At 43.3% G+C, this 6,530-nt stretch overlaps 1 pseudogene; it reads right to left on the reverse strand.

Moving 5' to 3' along the window:
- Window positions 1-4,894: 4,894 nt before the first annotated feature.
- Window positions 4,895-5,085, reverse strand: LOC140907975 (small nucleolar RNA U3; annotated as a pseudogene).
- Window positions 5,086-6,530: the final 1,445 nt, after the last annotated feature.

Genomic DNA, 6,530 nt, shown 5'->3' on the forward strand with positions numbered 1-6,530 from the left:
GGAACACCAGGCAACAGAACCCTTGAGAGCCCCAGTCTATGTGCACTGAGGGCACTGATGCTTCATAGAAATGTAGGACTGGAAGGGACCTTGAGGAGTCATCAAGCCCAGTCCCCTGCACTGAGGGCAGGACCAAGAAAGCCTAGATCTTCCCTGCGAGGTGAATATCCAAACTGTTCTTTAAAACCTCCAGTGATGGGGTTTTCACAACCTCCCTTGGAAGCCTATTCCAAAACTTAACTACCCTTATAGTTAGAAAGATTTTCCTAATATCTAACCTAAGTTTCCCTTGCTAAAGATTAAGCCCATTACTTCTCGTCCTACCTTCAGTGGACTTGGAAATTAATCTCAGTTTTCTTTATAACAACACTTAACATATTTGAAGACTGTTATCAGATCTCCCCCTAGTTGTCTTTTCTCAAGACTGAATACTGAGCCTTTCCTCATAGGTCAGGTTTTCTCCACTTTTTGTCATTTTTGTTGCTCTCCTCTGGACTCTCTCCAGTTTGTCTATTTCTTTCCTAAAGTATGGTGGATATAGAATTGGATACAGAACTCCAGCTGAGGCCTCATCAGTGGTGAGTAGAGCAGGACAATTACCTCCTATGTCTTAGATACAACACTCCTGTCAATACACCCCAGAATGATATTAGCCTTTTTCGCGAGTCACATTGCTGAGTCATATTCAGACTGTTATCCACTGTAATCACCAGACTCTTTTCAGTAATACTACCCTGTAGCCAGTTATTCCCTATTTCATAGTTGTAAATTTGATTTTTTTTCCTTCCACAGTGAAATACCATGCACTTGTCTTTATTGTACTTCATCTTGCTGATTTCAGACCAATTCCCCAATTGGTCAAGATCCTTTTGAGGTTCTAATCCTGTCCTCCAAAGTGCTTGCAACCCCTCCCAGCTTGGTGTCATCTGAAAATTTTATAAACATGCTCTCCACTTCATTCTTCAAGTCATTAATGAAGCTGTTGAATAGTACTGGACCCAGGACAGCTGACCCCTGTGGGACTCCACTAGTTACACCCTCTGAGGTTGACAGTGAAGCATTGATAACTACTTTTTTGAGTATGGTCTTTCAACGAGTTGTGTGCCCACCTTATAGTAAATACATCTAGACTGTATTTCCCTAATTTGCTAATAAGAATATCATGTGGGACTGTGTCAAAAGCCTGACTAAAATCAAGATGTATCTCCTGCATTCCTCCCTCAGAGCCATCTTTCTCTCCCTTTGTTCCATCTCTCACCTATACCTTGTGCTGACCTGCCTCCCTCCCTGAACCCCCTAGGTCTCTGAGCTGAGCAGAGCTGGTGAATCAGGGACATGTGCTTAGGAAAACAGGAGTGGCAGAGGGAAGTTGGTGAAACTATTAATTTGTTGTGAATATGGGGGATAACATTTTATGGGTCTAGTTTTGAAAGCCTAGCGTGCATGTGGAGATGAGTGTAGAGTTTGAAATTAATTAAAACAGGCTGATTCTTGCTTGCATATTTATACCTGCCTCTGGAAATTTCCACTACATGTGTCCGACAAAGCGGGTATTCACCCAAGAAAGTTCATGCTCCAATACATCTGTTAGTCTATAAGGTGCCACAGGACTCTTTGCCGCTTTTACAGATCCAGACTAAAACGGCTACCCCTCTGATACTTAGAACAGGCTGTCTGTCCACACCTGCATTCAGCCATGTGGAATGCCACCTGGTCCTCTTGCCTCTGGTGGTTACAGACTGACAAGTTTCCTCTCTGGTTTTCACAGTGTCTGGTTCCTTGGTTGCCAGTTCATTGTTCTTGAATGTGGGAAGGTGATGCTTCCCAAATCTGGCTCTCCAGGAAGTCCTCAGCCTCTCTGATGTCTTGTGGCCTCTGTACTTGTCCTTCCAAACCCAGCATCTTTTCTTCCAGCACAGTCAGCAACTTGCACTTCAAACAGAGTGTAGACAGGTCCCATCCCAGGGCACCCCCTTGCAGCCTAAGGTGGCCCTGCAGATACTTTGCTTGAATTTCCCTCTGAAGTTCCAAAACCTACACTGAGTCCTTAAAATGATATTCCCCATCTCCTGTCAACCTCCACCTCAACCCTGCTTTGCCTCCAGAATTTATAATGGTGTTAAATATATAAAAAAGTGTTTTTAATTTATAAGGAGGGGGTTGCACTCAGAGGCTTGCTATATAAAAGGGGTCACCAGTAAAAAAGTTTGAGAGGCACTGATATAGAGGATAGAACTGTATCTAGAACGGAAGCTTCACACACTCCCTCCAAAACTACCTTGGCCGCTTCTGTTCACTTGCTCAGGAGTTTGCCTGGCAAATAAGGTTGTCAACACCATCTTTCAAAAATATGGGGCAGACCTCAGATGTCCTCATAGAGGAGGGGGCTTTGCTGGGGGGCACAGACAGGGAGTATCTTCCTTCAGTGGGGGGAATGCTTTTGCCGCACAGCAGGACCCAGAAACCTGCCCAGCCAGCCTTCACTCCTTCCCGTTATGGAGCAGCTGCAGCCCTTTGCCCCAGCTCCCTGTGCAGCCCAGTCCCACGGCGAGCCCCACTACTCCATGTGTGCCAGCTCTGTAGGAAAGGCATCCCGATTCACTGAATAGACCCACCTCCTAGCAGATAGGGTGACCAATCAAAACATTGTACAGAGAGAAGAACCAGTCATTGAATGCTGCCTGTTTCATTCTTCAGGATGTGTAGAGGTGCCCACAAGAAGGGAGAGAGTGGGCAGAGGAGGAAATATGGGATAAAAAGCATCCCATAATGATTTTGTATGGAACCGGCAATTTTTTATTTAAATAACGGTCACCCCTTATTTCTACAGGACTATTGACAACCTTACAAGCAACTAACCTTTTACTACGCCACACTGTTCAGCTCAATGCCCTTGTTAACAGGCAGAGATTACCCACTCAGATATCAAATATTGGGGCTGATCAGAAACCCAATGGTCTCAGCTGCATAATTCTTCCTAAGACATAATCAGACCTGTCTCATTTAGTGGCCCACACCCCAATCATTAAAAGTGTGAAGCAGAGGGATGTTAGTCTGATTGTAAATGCTAGCCTCCACATAAACTTAAATGGGACACCACCTCATCCACCTGTTGTATCCTAACACCAAATATATTTTATGGGCAAAATTTTCATTTTATTTATACAGCCAGAATTGTCAACTCTTGGCTAAAGTTAGGCACGTAAATCCATGTTTATGCATCTGGCCCATAACTGGGCCTTCTAGGCCCTGCAGATAATAAATAAAAGTAGTTTGATTTTCAGCAGTACGGAGGACCCACAATTCCCACTCCAATTGTTGTGAGCCCCAGATGCTCAACATCTGAAAAATTAAGCTACTTATCTAAGATGCATCCAATTCCCAACAGTGTCAGTGGGAACTGTGGCTGCTCAGCACCACTGGAAAGTCAAGCTACTTTGTCTCAGGTGCCCAGATATCTATTTAAGTGCCTACCTTTAGCCACCATATGTGACAATTTCCACATATGTTCATATATACCATATCAGCCACAAAATACAACATCACTTTTTTTAAAACACTAAGTGTCTTTATGTTTGAACTCCCAGGGAACCATTTGAAGAAAATTAAAAAGAACTGCCAAAAAATACAGCCATCATCAAGCTGCAGCCATAAACTTTAATTGGAAAACAGATATTAAGTATGTATCTTTATTATAGTTTGAAACCATGAATAATAGATGGAACTGGCTAAGGGCTGAGCTCTGAACAGTGATCACATTGCTTTATTATTCAAACGTAAATGAAAGTGCATTGTATTATCAATTAATGTTTGGCTCTTTTCTAAGAAATACATAAAATCTGCCAGGCCTCAGCTGGTGATTTCCATATTTAAGTATGTTTAATCTCAAGCTTAAAAGCAAGGGTTGGAAGAACAGTAGTAGCCAAAGCTGTTGCCAAACAACTTATCCCTGGATTTAGCATGATCATGAAAGGAAAAACTAGAAGGAATTTAATTAACTAATACCTCAGCTTGCTCCTGCCAAGTGCTGGCTATTTTCCTTTAATTCAGAATCGATAGCTGAGGAATGACCCACATTAAGGTCAGTGTTTGGAAAAGTCAGCACTGTATACCTTTTGGAGACTGCTACTGTACCAACTCGTCGAGCAACAGCTTGGGCATTCATGTTGCATGTTCAGGTTTTAGGGCAACATCCCTCTGCCCTCACCCGGCCCAAGTAGCTGGACATGATGGGCAGATGTGAGATGAGGCATGGAAACCCTCCCACCCTGGGAAACTGCTCCAAAAAAGCAAGGATATATAGCCATAGGCTTGCCTTTGAACCAGACCAGAGTCCAGATAAACCCCATCAAAATGTCTAATCGCTATTTGCCTGGATGGACGTCACTCGTCAGTGTGTAATCTAGAGTTGGTGATGTGTTCTGGGCTCCTCAGAGAGAGTGAATGATGGGAATGCTGGGTGCTGTCCTCCTGACCTCTGAAATGTCAGGAGGAAACAGACAAAATCTTCCCAAGCATCAGTGGCTCCAGTGGTGTTAGCAGGGAAGCATCCCAGTGTGGAGAAAAATCAACAGGTGCCATGCGGACACTAACTGTCAGACAGGGGAGGGACAGAAATAGCTATGAAGATAAAGCAAAACAAAAAAGACAATCTTTTTATGGTAAACCTGCTGACTGCAGAAAATGGATTCAAAGACATAATGGAGACACAGTAAGCATGCAAAGAAAGCCCTTTTTAAAGCCTAATGAAAAACAAAGCCCAGTCATATGGGAGCTGAAAACTGACAGCATCTCACCACTGGAGGCTCAGCACACCAAATTCAAAAGCAGCACAGCTCCCAGCAACTACACCCAAGCACTTTTCCACACACACAGCAGAACACACTCAAAGCTAACCACTCAGACTGCGTTCTCTTCTTCTGCTCTTCTACAGCAGAAAACAGCTACTACAGAACAGTGCTTTCTACCACTCTTATGCTCAGAAGGAAACACTACAGCTCCTCATCAAGGTTAGTAAAACTAGCCTTTAACACCTACCCTTCTCTACTCACCAACTACAGAAATGACCCCAGAAAGCACAGCCTTAGCCAACAAACACCCTGCCAGTCACAGACCATTCCAGCACATTCTCCTCTAACTGCTGGTTGCTACAATTTGGTCTACACAAGACAGAGAGCACTATGAGAAGCCCAACATGAGCAGATTCTGGCTCTCAACTCTGCCCTCCATGGCCCCCTTCCATGGCTGCCTCTCAAAGCAAAGCTGCTCAAAGTAGCCATCCCCTTTCATTTGCATAAACTGAAGACACAGACAGGCCACTCCACCAATCTTCTCCTTCTCCCTGCTCCGCCGAGCCTAAGACAACAATCCTCTAGCTGGCCAAGCCAAGAGCTCTCTAGAAACTGTAACCTACACAGTTTTGGATACCCGGAGCATGTTTCTTTGGCACCAGTGACCATAATGGAGGAAGTCAGCCATGGGGAGCCAGGCTCTCCAACAAGGGGTGTTTCCTGAACCTGAGGACCAGTCTCATCATTCTCCAGGGAGCAGGAACCCCCTGGAGAATTTTTTTGGGACCCACCCCAGAAGCTTTGACTCCAAAGTAGTGTTCTGTTTTTTAGTTTTTATTGATATTCACTGATAAGTTACCAGGTTTTTTAATTAAAGGAGTTCAGATTTTACTGATTTACACCCATTTATCAAGCCACTCAATATTTTTGGGGTATTTATTTTTGTTAAACACTAATGCTTTACGCGATTGTTGTGTCCTGAAGCTCTGAGATAGAAGCAGTCTTGCAGTGTAAAATACAGAACACACACACAGCGGGGGTCAGAAAAAAATCAAACAATATTAATATCACGCTATGATTGGCTCACAAGGAGATGCTGCCCACCTATTTTCTTTGCATCTATTTAGTGTGGCACTGAATTTAATCAATCCTCCACAGATAAAGATAAGATAAAAAGGTAAACATGGAACAAAACCACAAATCTCTGCCTGAATATCAGCAAGAAAATCAGCGCATAGAAATTTTCAAGAAAAGTAAAGACAGAAGTGAAGAGGATGCATTGTGCTGCAAGTACTGCAGCATTGAGATCAGTACTCACGCTGACGGAATAAAAAGCAAGCAACACAAGAAGCTTAAAGAAGAAAGTGAGCTTTGGGATAAACAGTCAGTATCAGGAGCTTTCACCAGGGCATTAATGAAAGAGAGAATGTAGCCATGAATTTGTGTGTGCTCTTTGTTTTGCTGGACACTCACTATTAATTGCAGAGGGGCCTATTAGTGACTTTATGTGACAATACTGTCCAGCAGCAAAAACCCTTCCTAATGCAGACAACTTCACTCGTAAGTATCTGAAAGAAAATGACAATGCTTTAGTAGCTAAAATGATAGAACGAATTGCTGGAAATGTGGGGTATAGTCTGATTTTTTATTAGTCTCCTAATGCTTTCAACTGTCCGATTCTTGGCCTTTTGTTTTTGTTTCTTTATTTCAAAGTGAATAAATCTGCATTGTTTTGTGCTG

This window comes from Lepidochelys kempii, chromosome 2, assembly GCF_965140285.1.
Source record: "Lepidochelys kempii isolate rLepKem1 chromosome 2, rLepKem1.hap1, whole genome shotgun sequence".
NCBI classification, from domain to species: Eukaryota; Metazoa; Chordata; order Testudines; family Cheloniidae; genus Lepidochelys; species Lepidochelys kempii.